This window comes from Pinus tabuliformis, chromosome 1_1 (assembly GCF_031772625.1).
Source record: "Pinus tabuliformis cultivar Carrire ecotype Pingquan chromosome 1_1, CPIR1, whole genome shotgun sequence".
In the NCBI taxonomy this organism is placed as follows: Eukaryota; Viridiplantae; Streptophyta; class Pinopsida; order Pinales; family Pinaceae; genus Pinus; species Pinus tabuliformis.
Genome location: NC_142297.1, coordinates 557,825,658 through 557,840,823, shown reverse-complemented (window position 1 = coordinate 557,840,823; position 15,166 = coordinate 557,825,658). Strand labels below are relative to the sequence as shown.

Here is a 15,166-nt window from a genome sequence, read left to right as displayed (position 1 = left end):
TTAAATAACAAGAGATTCTCTACATTGAGACGAGGTGTTTGTCTTACATATAAATTCGTTGATAGTAATTAATGAGCTTGCTATAGATTCTAAATGACTTCTGTCACTAATTTAGTGGTTTGTTGACCACTTTCCTGATGATATTTTCAAGCTTTTTGAGTTCTATGTTTTCAAGCTTTGTAGAGGTAACAAGTGTTTAAAATGTTTTGTAAAATTCTAGTTAATACTATTAGGTATAAGAAATATATCTTCCCAACTTTATGTAGTTATGATATTATTTATCTTTTAGTGGAACTGGAAAAAAGAACCAAACTTTGTGAGAGATAGCAAGCTCTTTCACATAGATGTATGAATCCTTAATGAGATCAAACAAGCGTGATGTGTACAGAAACAAAAGATCAAACCAAGTCTTACATATCCATCGAACTATATTTTTGGTTAGTGCCTTTATAAATATACATAAAAGCCCTCATTTGGAGAGCCTCATAGCAATACATGGATAAAATTTGTATCGAATAACATCTTTCCAACCACTGAGTATAGTACTACAAAGGTATATTATACATGTCTTCATCAAAGGTATGACAATGCTCATTAATGATATGCTTCTAACTCAAAAATATTGAACCAACAAAGAAGGAATTTATCTAAACATTTTTTAGAATTGTCGAAACCTTGTATATAGGGCTATCCTCCTTTTGCAATGAACTTACCATTTAAATTTTTAAATGCATTCATGTTTTCCCACACAAAAAGATTAACTTGAGTGTCTAATATCTCTTGGTTCTCTTCTCCCAAAGCTTTTTTTTCTACATAACACTAGTTACATACACAATTCAAAGATGATTAGTACTATAAAAAGGGATTCTACACTATATAAAAAGAATCAAGTCTCAACATAACTATGAATGTCAACAACACTATTGCGTGAGGGAGGAGCACATATTGGTAATATGCTACTGCAATATACTCGAGGAAGCAAAAACACTTTTTTGCCACAATTTGCAATGAGAACATTGTATGGTATGTTGTTATCTTGAAGATAGATGCAAGCACTACCAACAACGTGAAAGAGATCCTCCAAACTATTACCCCCCCACAAAAACCAGGCCCCTCACAGGATAGTCAAGAAGCTCTAAGATATTGACCCTGCATTTCTCAGACTTCCATGGTACTCCTTTTGTGGGTGCTTTTCTGATGGGGAAAGGAATGTTAAGGTAATAAGCCTACCACATTGATTTTTTTCCAAGGAAAAAAAGCGAACTTTTTATTAAAAAGAAATAAAAAGTTACAAGCATATGCATTAAGCATTCAATTTGGTTGTGTGAAAAAATATCCTACAACCCACAATGTACATTACTGCCTAAAAGCAGCAAGAGAAAGAGCTGCTACAATTTTCCGGAGAGCAGCCTAAAGGAAAACCAGCTGGCCTAAGTTTTCCTGCCCTTCTTCTTCTCCACTTTACGCCAACCATCCATGTTGGGGGTGGAGTCAATAACGGCTAACTGGTTTTCCGATGTAATCATTGGTTGTTCCTTATCTGAAGCCTACCACATTGATTCATCATGCCAATTCATACAATTTTAAGATATCACAATCATAATCATATCTCTATAATTCAAAATTAGTTATTGAATCGAAAAAAATACAAATGATGAATTCTTTAACCTCTTCTTATTTATGATCAAACGATGCACTAAAATAGTTTCAATGAGCAAAGAGTCACATGTTGCATCTAAAATATTGGACTTAAGTGGAAGCATAAATGGTTTATATTTGCAAAAAGATCCAAGGCTATTGTACCCAAGATGAAAAAAAGGGTTTCCAGCCTTGACAACCAATTGCAACGTTAACAACAAGTTATCATGGTCAATGCATTGGGTCAAGAAATCCAATACTCTAGGCACAAGAACCACATGCCCATATTTAGTTGGAATCACCTGCAGTATAACAAAGAATAACATCACTAGTGCATCAAATTATAGTAAAAAACCCCAAACAATACATCAAACGATGTTGTAATCGTCGTTATTTCTACATACATTTATGGAAATCACATTTGGACTGTCAAAGACAGTAAGCACCTCTTGCTAGTCTAATTTGGTGAAGTTGAATTTACTGGGGTTGAAGCCTTGCAACACCTTGTCCACTTGAAATTTAGTAGGATGTTTCTTAAGATGATGCCCTTCAATCGGCTGAGCAATGAAACCATATTTTCCAGGGATGATTTGCAATTTATTACACCCACATAGTTTGTGGATACAATCCATGTCAAAATATGTCCTTAAAAACACACCCCAAAAGGCATAACCATATTAGTGTATGCTGAATAGGAAATTTCAAGAATTTGCATCACATTTTGTACTTTGAAATTTTATATGTTCCTATAATTTTCCATACTTTCAACACTTTTATGGGATGTAATATTTTTAGTATGTATTAGGTTACATATAAAAAAGTCCAACAATTCTCAATAACTCTAATAACAACTAAACTATTTATTTACATACAAATGAACAGAAAAGGTGAGAAAGTGAGGGTATTGATTTAAACCCTATAAAAACAGTGGGATACTTGTTTGCAAAACAAAGAAAACAAGTGTATCAAACTCACCTGGTAAAAACCAACAAAATTCCACATCCAACTCACATTCATTCCAACAATGGAGAAATTGGAACAAATCACGAATTTCGCAAGATCAGCAAAAGGTAAATAGAAAGGATGGATATAACCCATACAACAGAGAATAATTGTCATTAGTGTGATCATTTCAAAATGTAAGCCTATTAATGTAGTAGATGGATAGAGAAAAAAAAAGAAATCGACTTCATAGATTAGATAATTCATCCATTTAACATATATTCTTCCCATTCCCCCAAATTATGAGCAATGTTGTGACCTAGAATAGAAATAAATTTGAATCACTCGAACTCCCTCTCTCTCTCTGTGAGAAATGTATATGTACAAGAATTATTCATCAAAGAAAAGGTTTCAATCCTAATGCTTTGTACATAAAACAAGTAAAAAATCAAAGAGAGTCATATAACCAGAGAATAAATATCAATAAACTCTGTAATTAGAAATGCTTCAATCTGATAATATTAAATTGTAGGAGATCCTCTACATTGAGACGAGGTGTTTGCATTACATATAAATTCTTTGATATTAATTGATGAGCTTCCTACATATTCTAAATAGCATTTGTCACTACTTTAGTGTTTTGTTGAACACTTTCTTGATGAAATTTTTGAGCTTTTTGAGTTCTATGTTTCAATATTTTCAAAGGTAACAAGTGCTTAAAATGTTTTGTAAAAGTATACATAATACTATTAGGTATAAGAAATATAACAACCCAATTTTAGGTAGCTATGATATTATTTATCGTTTAATGGAATAATAAAAAAGAACCAAAATTTATGAGAGTTAGTGAGCTCTTCCACATAGATGTTTGAATCCTTAACCAAGAGATCAAACAAGTGTTATGTGTACACAAACAAAATATCAAACCATGTCTTACATATCCACTAAAATATATTTTTGGTTAGTCGCTTTACAATTATACATAAAAGCCCATTTTGGAGAGTTTCACAATAGTACATGGAGAAAATGTGTATTAAATGCTATATTTCCAACCACTGAGTACATTACCACAAAGGTATATTATGCATGTCTTCATCAAAGGTATGCCAATTCTCAATTCTCATTACTAATATGCTTCTAACCCAAAATCCTTGAAAGCCCAAGAAGTCATTTATCTAAACATTTCCAGGACTATTGCTCAAACCTTGTCTATAGGGGTATCCTTCTTTTGCAATGAAATTACCATTTAAGTTTTTAAATTCATTCATTTTTTACCACATAGAAATATTAACTATCTCTTGGTCCACTTCTACCAAAACCTATTTTTCTGCATATCACTAGTTATATATGCATTTCAAAGATGTTTAGTAATATAAAAAAAGATTTTACACTTTATAAAAAGAAACAGGTTTCAACATAACCATCACTATTAACTCACTACTACATGAGGGAGGAACAACCATTGGTAATATGCTACTGCAATATACCTAAGGAAACAAAAGCACCTTTTGCCACAATTTACAATGAGAACATTGTATGGTATGTTGTTATCTCAAAGATAGATGAAATCACTTCCAATGATGTTAGAGATCCTCCAAAGTATTATCCCTTTCAAAAAAGAGGCCCCTCAATAGATAGTCAAGGAGCTCCAAGAAATTGACCCCGCCTTTGTTAGATTTCCATGGTACTCTTTTTTTGGGTGCTTTTTCGATGGGGAATGGAACGTTAAGGTAATAAGCTTTCCAAATTGATTCATCATTCCAATTTTCACATTTTCATATATCAAAGTTGTAATAATATCTCTACAGTTCAAAATTTGTTATCGAATCGAAAAAAAAAAGGATGAAATCTTTAACCTCTTCTTATTTTTGTTCAAAAGTTCCACCAAAACAATTTCAATGAGGAAAGAGTCACATGTTGCAACTAAAATAGTGTACTTATGTGGAAGTGTAGATATTTTATAGTTGCAAAAACTCCAAGGCCATTGTAGCCAAGATGAAAAAATGGGTTTCCAGCCTCAACAGCCAAATGCAATTTTAACAACAAGCTATCATGGTCAATGCATTTGAGAAATAAATCCAATACTCCAGGCACAAGAAGCACATTCCCATATACAATTGGACTTGTAGTATAAAAAAGAATAACATCAAAAGTGCATCAAAGTATAGTGAAAACCCTAAACTACATCAAGAGGTGCTTCCATCATCATTATTTATGCTTACATTTATGGCAATCACATTTTGACTGTCAAAGACAAGGTATTTTTCCAAGTATTAAACTTTCTTTTGCCCTATTTCTTCAAAACAGAAAATCACTTCTTCCTAGGCTACTTTGGTGAAGTTGAATTTATTAGGGTCAAAGCCTTGCATCACCTTGTCCTCTCGAAATTCAGTAGGACGTTTCTTAAGATGAAACCCTTCATTCAGCTGAGAAATGAAACCATACTTTCCAGGGATGATTTTCAATTTATTACCCCGACACAGTTTGTCGATACAATCCATGTCCTTAAAAAAATCACCCCAAAAGGCATACCCAATTAATGTATGATGAACAAGAAATTTCAAGAATTTGCATCACATTTTGCACTTAGAAATTTTATATGTTCCTGCATTTTTCTGTTGGCATTATGATACAGGTATTGTCCTTGATGGAAACTCACTCAAATGAAAGATCAAAGCATAGTAGGTAAACAACAAAGAATTACAGATCAGTCTTCACTAGAGGTATATGCAGGTTCACCAAGATGCGTATACACATAGGTTCACTATATACAAGTCACGTATACGTACAAACGCACTTTCACAAAACGAAAAGTGTGTATACCATCGAAAACTAAGTTTTCGGTTCAAAGTATTTGGTCCATGGTATTTTGATCCATGTTATTGGTCTAAGGTATCTAGTCTGAGGCATTGACCCTAGGTATTTGGTCCAAGGTATTGGTCTTAAGTGGTTTTGGTCCATGGTATTAAGAAATTCCTAAAACTATAAAAGGAGGAGAAGATCATTAGGCCATGGTGTGCAAGTATCGAATATCTGATGAAGTGTGAGATCTAGTATGCAAGTTATTGGGTTATGGTGCATTATTGGATTTGAACCAATGATGAACCTTAGCAGATGATGAGGGATTAGATCTAATAATGGATCAGGATCTTAAGGCATAAAATGAACTATCATTATGTGTTTTTTCTCATGTATATTCTAGATATGAATACTGACGCATATATTATTTTGTAAATGATATGATTTAGGAATAACTAAAGTCTGGAATAGTTGTAGAACTCTGAATTTATATTTATATATGTATAGACTGGTTGGCTTTGAGAAAAGTGCGTATACACACAAGTTCGACACATGGAAGTAGTGTATATCTTATAAAATATTTTTCAGTTATTTCTCTTTACTGTTGCAGAGTTCTGGGTTCTGGTTACTGTATTCTGGTGATAGTATTCTGAATGATCAGATTAATGGGGTGTTGATTCGATTGTGGTTGGTTCAAAAGGTGATTGTTGATGCATATGTATTTGATGATTGAATGATGTTGTTGATGGATCCAGTCTGAAAATCTATGAAATGTGGTCCCTGGAAGAAGAGAGGTCATAGCATTTTGTAGATCGGCACCTACGTACTAGCAAACATAGTGGCTAGTATAAGAACTAGGGGGTTGTAGCTCCCTTCTAGGAGAAGCTGGAGAATGAGAGAAGGTTGTAACCTTCTGCAGGTAGAAGTTTGCGTACTGGTATAAGTCTACACCAGTACAAAAATTGTAAATAGATTTTCTTATTATTAAAAGAAGACAGAGATGACAACAACAGGTGGTTTTCACCCACATTGTGTTTCCACCTTATATCTTGGTGTTCATGTGTGTTGCTTATGTGTGATGCTATATTCTTCTTTTACTGCACTGTCTAATGAATTTCTGATATACTGGTTAAAGTTCAATGCGTGATAAATAGGGTAAATCAAAATATCTCTTCTTATATGCTGGTTTCCTTAAGTACAGTCGTGTATACATGCTAGTTCACTTAACTGAAGTAGCGTATACAAATATGTTTTGAAAATTAAATTATTGATTTGATAATACTGATTCACACCCCCATCTCAGTGTTATTTCCAACAATTGGTATTAGAGCAAGTCCTTCAAAATAAGCTTGATTGCTTGAAGGAAGATCCATCATCATGAGTAATCAAGAAAGTGGGGGATCCATCAGACCGCTAATCTTTGATGGGAGCAACTTTGTTTTTTGGAAGATAAGAACCACTTTTGGGTCTTGAAAATGTCATTCATTTACATTACACTTTTACTATTATGTCCATCATATCACCTCCATTTCACTACTATGTCACCACATTCATCCCACTTTCATTATCATTGGGCCACATTTATGTTTTTCCAAACGTTATTAATTCTAAGCCTTTTTAAGTGAATTTGTGGTTAAAAATTAGAAAATAATTTGCATATGCTTATACCTAACAAGTGGGTTGAGATTGTTGACATGTGTAGGTTAAAAGGAGGCTTCTAGAAGACCTTTATGTGGCACTCTAAGGCCAAATTCGAATTTGAGTGGAGAGAATCATGGGATCATGAGGATATGTCACATCTCCTAATTGTATTGAAACTCTACGAAAACATGTGTCTTATTAGTGCCTATTTTGATTAGGACTCTAGAGGTAGAGGAGAGATTCATGGACTCTCATTAATGAGATGGCTTCTCATCTTTTTGTATAAATATGAGATCTTTCTCCTTCATTTGTTACCTTAACTTGGCTTTTTAGTTCTTTAGCTTGGAGTTTGTAGTTCTTTCTTGATGGCTTTGGAAAGCTTTGGAGAGCTTTGTTGTACTTTGTAATTTTGAAGAATTTGAATAAAGATTTGATGTTCTCAACATGGAAGAAGATGTGAAGTAGATGTCATGGAAGCACATTAGAATGTAAGGTAGAGTAGATTTTGTTTTGAAGTTTTTCTTTGATTTCATTCAAATATGTCATTTTATTACTTTCAAGTTTGATACTTTAGATTTTCCATTCATGCAATTTTAATTCATGCAAGTGTGTTCAATCGGTTGATTGTAGATTAGCTTTTCTTTACATGTTCTTATATTTGCTTATTAGTTTTTGCTCGAGCTTTTTAATGTAGTTGTTGCATCAAGTGGTGATTTCAGACTTGCATCCTCTGCTGTACTTTAGTTTTTAATTCCAGTTGTTATGCTTCAATTTTAGTGATATTTGTTTACTGCTTTTAGATAGCTTAGATATTAGTTTTTTATGCTATACGATGATATCTCCGATGCCTTTAGCTTAACCCTGTTTTAGAAGTTAATTGGTGAGCTATATAGATTATAGGTGAAGTAAGTGATTTTACTTTCATTAGTCTGCAAGTAGATAGTTTAGATATCAGTTCTTCATGCTATATGATGATATGTCTGGTGCATTTAGCTTAACCCCATTTTAGAAGTTAATTGGCGAGCTATATAGATTATAGGTGAAGTAATTGATTTTTCTTTCATTAGTCTGCAAGTAGATAGTTTAGATATCAGTTCTTCATTCTATATGATGATATCTTTGGTGCCTTTAGCTTAACCCCGTTTTAGAAGTTAATTGGCGAGCTATACAGATCATAGGTGAAGTAATTGATTTTTCTTTCATTAGTTTGCAAATAGATAGTTTAAATGTCATTCTTTCATGCCATATGACGATATCTTTGATGTCTTTAGCTTAACCCCGTTTTAGAAGTTAATTGAAAAAATATTGGAATTATGGGTGAAATCAGTGACTAGTTTCCAACTTCTTTATTTTTTGGTTTTGAGTGCAGTAGTTTAGATTTTATTTCTGTAATTAGATGGACAGCAGAGACAATGACCTCATTTTCAGTACTTCATCTTTAGTTTGATTTATGTAGCTGCATGTTTACACTTTTTTTCAAGTTCTGATTTCATAGATAGAGTGTTTCGAGATCTTTGAAGTGCTAAGTTTGGAAATTACCATAAGAGGCATAAACCTTGTCTTCAATTCTACATCCATACTTGATCTTTAAAGGTATTCTTAAAACCTTAGACTAGGACTTCCATTTGCATTAAACACTTTAGGAGACCAACAAGAACAAAACCCCAAAACAACATAAACTATAAAACAACGAAGTAAGAAAAAGGTTAACTAAGAACATATGGTGCACCACACTTCATCAGTTTATGATACCTGGATTGATCATTTATGTAAAGCAATTTAAGACGTTAAATTGACTAGACATTTTGGCACCATTGCTAGGGAAGTGTAATTAGGAGACCTTATTTCTTACATCTGAAAAAAATTAATAATTTCTGGAGTATGGTCTCGTCCTGCACTTTGTGTGATCTGGAGGATCAAAAAAAGAATTATTATGTTAAAAAAATAGAAGGGACAAAATAAACTTCATCATTTCATTTGATTCAATAAAATATATATATATATATATATATATATATATATATATATATATATATATATATATATATATATATATATATATATATATATATATATATAAAATGAAACCCAACTGCTTTGATAGGTTCAACTGTCCAAGATTGAGTGGTTATGGTTTGTAGTGGTCCTCAAAATAGTGTCCTGTTTTAATAAGATTTTGCAAATTAGCTGTGGAATGCAGTCTGATTCCGAAGCTAACTCTGAATTCCATAGCTAATTTCAAGGTTTAGTATGTTACAGGCATCCAATGAAGAAAACGACCACATGGGCATCTCCAAAATTGTCCCGACATGGATCCTATCCTATTTACCCAACCTAGATTGATAAAAAAATCAGCTTAAGACTTTAGTCAAAGTCCTGCTTTTATCATATTTTACTTGAAGTCTTTACTGCCTGAAATTGAAAATCATTAATAATTCTTATAAAATTTCACAATTTCAGAGAAAAAAATAATCAATGGCTATCCCCAATTCTAGTTTCCACTGTGGCCTCAATAGAAGATTTGCGTTCCTGATTGAAGCTTTGGCCTTGAAACAAACCTGCAAGACATTTAAAAAAAAAATCAATTATGCAAATTCAACAGATCGAATTGCATAGGACTGTTGTGTTTATTAAGGAAAATAAGATGAGTCCACTAAAAAAAAAAAACCATCTTGTGTGGCTTTCGAAATAATGTATGCAACATCCAATTTATGTGGCAAAATTTTTTTAAACCTCCCAACATCAAAATCTGAAAAATCTGCATACGCATTGATTTGATGTTCTGGCCCCTTTGTGATTTCGTTTCAGTGCATCCTCAGTCCTTTGTAATCAATCCATTTGTATTCATCCGGACTGTGTATCTTACTCATATAGGAAGCTTTTGGTTTTGTAAAGTTTTTGGAAAGCCAACGTAAGAAATTTCTCGATGATAACAGAATCTAAAACCTATGGATGGCCTACAGAAACTATGCAAATGGATTGAAAACAGAGGCTTAGGGCATGTTGTAGTCACCCATACTCCTAGAGAAAATGCTGAGCTCATGATCTCTATTGCAGGCCTCACAGACTTCTTTGAGTTCTTGGTTATTGGCAATTCACTCATTCACCATTAAATGCAAGTATTCAGATCACCATTCACGAGAGCTTTACCGATGGAGACTATATCATCAAAATTGTCTGTTTCATATGTTGTGAGTATCTGAAATTTTTTTTCTCTTTGAAATCAATTTTACAGTCGAATGCAGCAATTCAGGAAAACGCAAAAAAAAAAAAAAAATCAAACTTTAACTGCACGATTCAGCCAAATGAAAATCAATTAGGAAAAACTAAAACATGGGTTTTTTTGAGGATAGTGTTAACTAAATAATCCAGAAATAGGCTTAATAAATTTGTGGCAGTTTGGGAGAAATTCTCGGTTCTCTATAGCCTCTTATTGCATGCTGCGTGAAGAAAAATGAGTTTAAACTAATGAACAAGCTGTGATTTAATTTGGTAAGGGAATTCCAATTTACGAATCAACTGTGTGCTGGCATCCAAAACCTGATTACATGCCTTCCATCTTTAATAAACTTACACTTCACTATTTTAATGGTTAATTACATGACGTGATTCAGTTGAATACGGCTCTTCACAGCCGACTGATAGACGTGGCTTTTCCTCACCAAAACTCTCGACTTCTACTCCCACAACCTTTTTCTTATGAACTCAAACCACTCGAACTCCATTCAGTCTCATGGTTCTATTCATGAGGGATACTCTGCCTCCACATAGTCTATCTATACACCAAGTTTTACAACCTTCATCTATTTTTGTTCATACAAGTCTTCTTGCTTCGAAAATCTTTCTTCATTTCATACTCAACATTTTTCTAGTTCCATACCCATCAGTTTTCTCCACGGTATTCTTCATTTCCTATTCATACAACCGTTTTGCTTCCACATAACCACTCTGTTTTCATATATCCGTCTTCTACATTGGTGTTTACATAGTAAAAAAGGTAGAATGGGTCTCATTGTGAGGACAGAGCCTGAAGGAGTCATCAAAGCTGTTGAAAAGATCATACATTTCCATTACTCTGATATATTTTCATCACTAAAACTGTTTTGCTTCATATACCATTTACAAAGTTTTTATTTTTCAGGTAGACAATGAAGAAAATTAAAAAAATATAGCAGATCATGAATAATTAGTCTTATGCACCAACTGTGATCTTAGGCTCTCTCTCCTTGGTACTTGGCTGCATAAAATATCTTTTCCAATAACTTAAATCAGAAAACCGATGGTTGGTTGTCTTTTAGCTGTGGAATACAACCTAATTCCGTAGCTAACTGGCAATTCCACATCCATTTTCATACTTCTATAGGTTGTAGGTGTCAAGAGATGAAACAAACCACATGGGTAGCTGGGAAAAGGTCACTACATGGATGGTATCCTATCCATTTGATCCAAATCAATGAAAAGGACCTTGGTCAAATGGAAGTCAAGGTGTGTGTTATCATTAAGTCGCCACACTAAGTCACCGCATGTTAAGGCAAAAAAAAAAGAAAAAAACAATTTTGAATCAATGAAATGAATAAGTTATTTACTCATTTTTCTGAAGGTATTGATCAATTTTTGACTGATGATGAAAATGAATGGCTAACTTTTTATTCAAGATTTTTAGCTACAGATATTGTGCAAATTCCGCAACTAAAGTCATTCCGCAGCTAAAGCCATTCCACAGTTAAAAAATATCATTGTTCAAATCAGCCTAACTTTCTCATACGAAATCAGATTTTGATGATTCAGGTGTCATTCAAAAGATCTAAACAAGATCTACACAATGAGAAATCCATCATTAGAGTTTGAAATGGTAAAATAATGAAATAAATTGCTGAAAAGAAGCAACATTCAACTTGAGGCACTAATTCCAAAGTATGTATAAATTCTTTTGATTTTTCCTTTGAAAATTTGTTTCATTAATACAAATTCTTAGTTTTGTGTGTAAATATCACAACTAGAGAGATTGATTACCTCTCTCCTTTGATAATCTTACATTCCATTGCAGAAGAAGTATTGGTTTTTTTGTAGCTTCCAAGAGGAAGGGCAAATGACTACAAGAGAATGGTGTCTCTCTAAGAGACCAATTTGTTTCATAAGAGGATGATCAACAACAAAGAGGAAATATGTTGATGCAAAATCAGATCCAAACACTTGAAAAACTTTCAGATACTATTGTCTCCATCACATCCATACCTCATAATAAACCATTCACCTCATTTCACTTCATATTTTCCATTTACATTCACATACACTTTCCATCTCTTTTTGTCCATTCATAACCCACAAATAAAAGCAAGAGGTTCATTCACATGCTTATTGCCCATTGCCATTTCTGCTCTCCATTGCCATCTTCCATTTTCATCTTCCCTTTCCTGTCATTTTCATTCCACAAATAAGCCTACTTCAATGCAAATTATTGAGTCCATAGTCCTTTGAGTCTAAGTTCCTTGTAAAGACACCTTGAGGCTTGCATACCTTAATGGAAAGTTCTCATGTTGATAAATAATGGGAATACATTAATGTCCCTTGTTCATTAGATCTTCTAGGTGACTCGACATTGGCAAAACTATTCGTACCTAGCAAGATGTGTTTGGGCATCTTGACTCTCATTGTCATCAATGGTGAGAGTTTTCGTGTTGACTAGTGGCATCCATTAATGGCCACTAAGACAACAATTTTCTGCTATGTTCGACATCAGAACATATTTTCACATAGTAGGAATTATGCCAATGAGTTTTGAAGACATGAAGACTATTATTTTCAGCATTTTGGAGTAGATTCAACAAGTTTTAGTAGAAGCAATAAAAAAGTCATCTTAACTCTTTATCCATGACTCTTCTTGTTCAGCCACTTGAAGAATAATATGATCAGAATCTTGCAGTCACTACACATACAACTCATCCATTCCAAAGGGTAAGTTAAGGTACGTCATTTTGTAACTTTTGACCATAGAATTCCATAGAATGATAATTGTTGGAAAAACATTTCTCTTCCTCATTTCATAAAATTGCGAATACCATCAGTTGGGGGGGGATACATTCATCTTCATATTTTTCCATGTCCATATCATATTCAGAAGCTCACATACTTTCAACATATATTAACTATTACATTGTTATTATGAGCATACAATGGCTTTTCAAAAAGTGCTTAAAGGATAAATTAGATACAAACAAAATCATAGTTGTCACACAAGAACCAACCATCATGTAATCCAATAAAGATATACTTTGCAACAATAATCAAAATATCATTATGAAAAGTTCAAAGATCAAAATAAGATGCAACAAAAAAAATAAAAATGGTTGTAACACAAGAACCAACCATGTTGCAATTCAAGTAAAACATTTTGCAGAAATATGAAGTTTTCAAATGATATCATGCAAAGTTAAGCCAAAGCTCAAGGATCAAAAGAATTAATGTAATATATATTGCATGAGGACATGCAATAGCTTCAGTTGGGGAGTATGTTGGGTCTTGAAAATGTCATTCATTTCCATTACACGTTCACTATTATGTCCATTATATCACCTCCATTTCACTACTATGTCACCAAATTCATCCCACTTTCATTATCATTGGGCCACATTTATGATTTTCCAAACTTTATTAATTCTAAGGATTTTTAAGTGAATTTGTGACTAAAAATTAGAAAATAATGTGCATATGCTTATACCTAACAAGTGGGTTGAGATTGTTGATATGTGTAGGTTAAAAGGAGGCTTCTAGAAGACTTTTATGTGGCACTCTAAGGCCAAATGCGAATTTGAGTGGAGAGAATCATGGGATCATGAGGATATGTGTCATATCTCCTAATTGTATTGAAACTCTAAGAAGATATGTGTCTTATCAGTTCCTATTTTGATTAGGACTCTATAGGTAGAGGGAGAGATTCATGGACTCTCATTAATGGGATGGCTTCTCATCTTTTTTTATAAATAGGAGATATTTCTCCTTCATTTGTTAGCTTAGCTTGGCTTTTTAGTTCTTTAGCTTGGAGTTTGTAGTTCTTCCTTGATGGCTTTGGAAGACTTTGGAAAGCTTTGTAATTTTGAAGAATTTAAATAAAGCTTTGATGTTCTCAACATGGAAGGAGATGTGAAGTAGATGTCATGGAAGCACATTAGAATGTAAGGTAGAGTAGATTTTGTTTTGAAGTTTTGCTTTGATTTCATTCAAGTATGTCATTTTATTGCTTTCAAGTTTGATAGTTTAGATTTTCCATTCATGTAATTTTAATTTATGCAATTGTGTTCAACCGGATGGCTATAGATTAGTTTTTCTTTACATGTTCTTGTATTTGCTTATTAGTTTTTGCTCGAGCTTTTTAATGTTGTTTTTGCATCAAGTGGTGATTTGAGACTTGCTTCCTCTGCTGAACTTTAGTTTTTAATTTCAATTGTTATGCTTCTATTTTAGTCAGATTTGTTTACTGCTTTTAGATAGCTTAGACATCAGTTCTTCATGCTATATGATGATATCTCTAGTGCCTTTAGCTTAACCTTGTTTTAGAAGTTAATTGGTGAACTATATAGATTATAGGTGAAATAATTGATTTTGCTTTCATTAGTCTGCAAGTAGATAGTTTAGATATCAGTTCTTCATGCTATATGATGATATCTCTAATGCCTTTAGCTTAACCCCATTTTAGAAGTTAATTAATGAGATATACAAATTATAGGTGAAGTAATTGATTTTGTTTTCATTAGTCTGCAAGTAGATAGTTTAGATATTAGTTCTTCATGCTATATGATGATATCTCCAGTGCCTTTAGTTTAACCTCGTTTTAGAAGTTAATTGGCGAACTATACAGATTATAAGTGAAGTAATTGATTTTTCTTTCATTAATTTGGAAGTAGATATTTTAAATGTCATTCTTTCAAGCCATATGAAGATCTTTCCGGTGTCTTTAGCTTAACCCTGTTTTAGAAGTTAATTGACGAAATAGTGGAATTATGGGTGAAATCAGTGACTAGTTTCCAGCTTCTTTGTTTTTTGGTTTTGAGTGCAGTAGTTTAGATTTTATTTCTGTAATTAGATGGACAGCAGAGACAGTGACCTCATTTTCAGTACTTCATCTTTAGTTTGATTTATGTAGCTGCAT

General features: G+C 33.0%; 2 pseudogenes; both read right to left on the bottom strand.

Moving 5' to 3' along the window:
• Positions 1-687: 687 nt before the first annotated feature.
• LOC149214365 (GDP-L-galactose phosphorylase 1-like) lies at positions 688-2,270 on the bottom strand (annotated as a pseudogene).
• A 339-nt stretch (positions 2,271-2,609) lies between these two features.
• LOC149214364 (GDP-L-galactose phosphorylase 1-like) lies at positions 2,610-5,081 on the bottom strand (annotated as a pseudogene).
• Between the last annotated feature and the right edge of the window lie 10,085 nt (positions 5,082-15,166).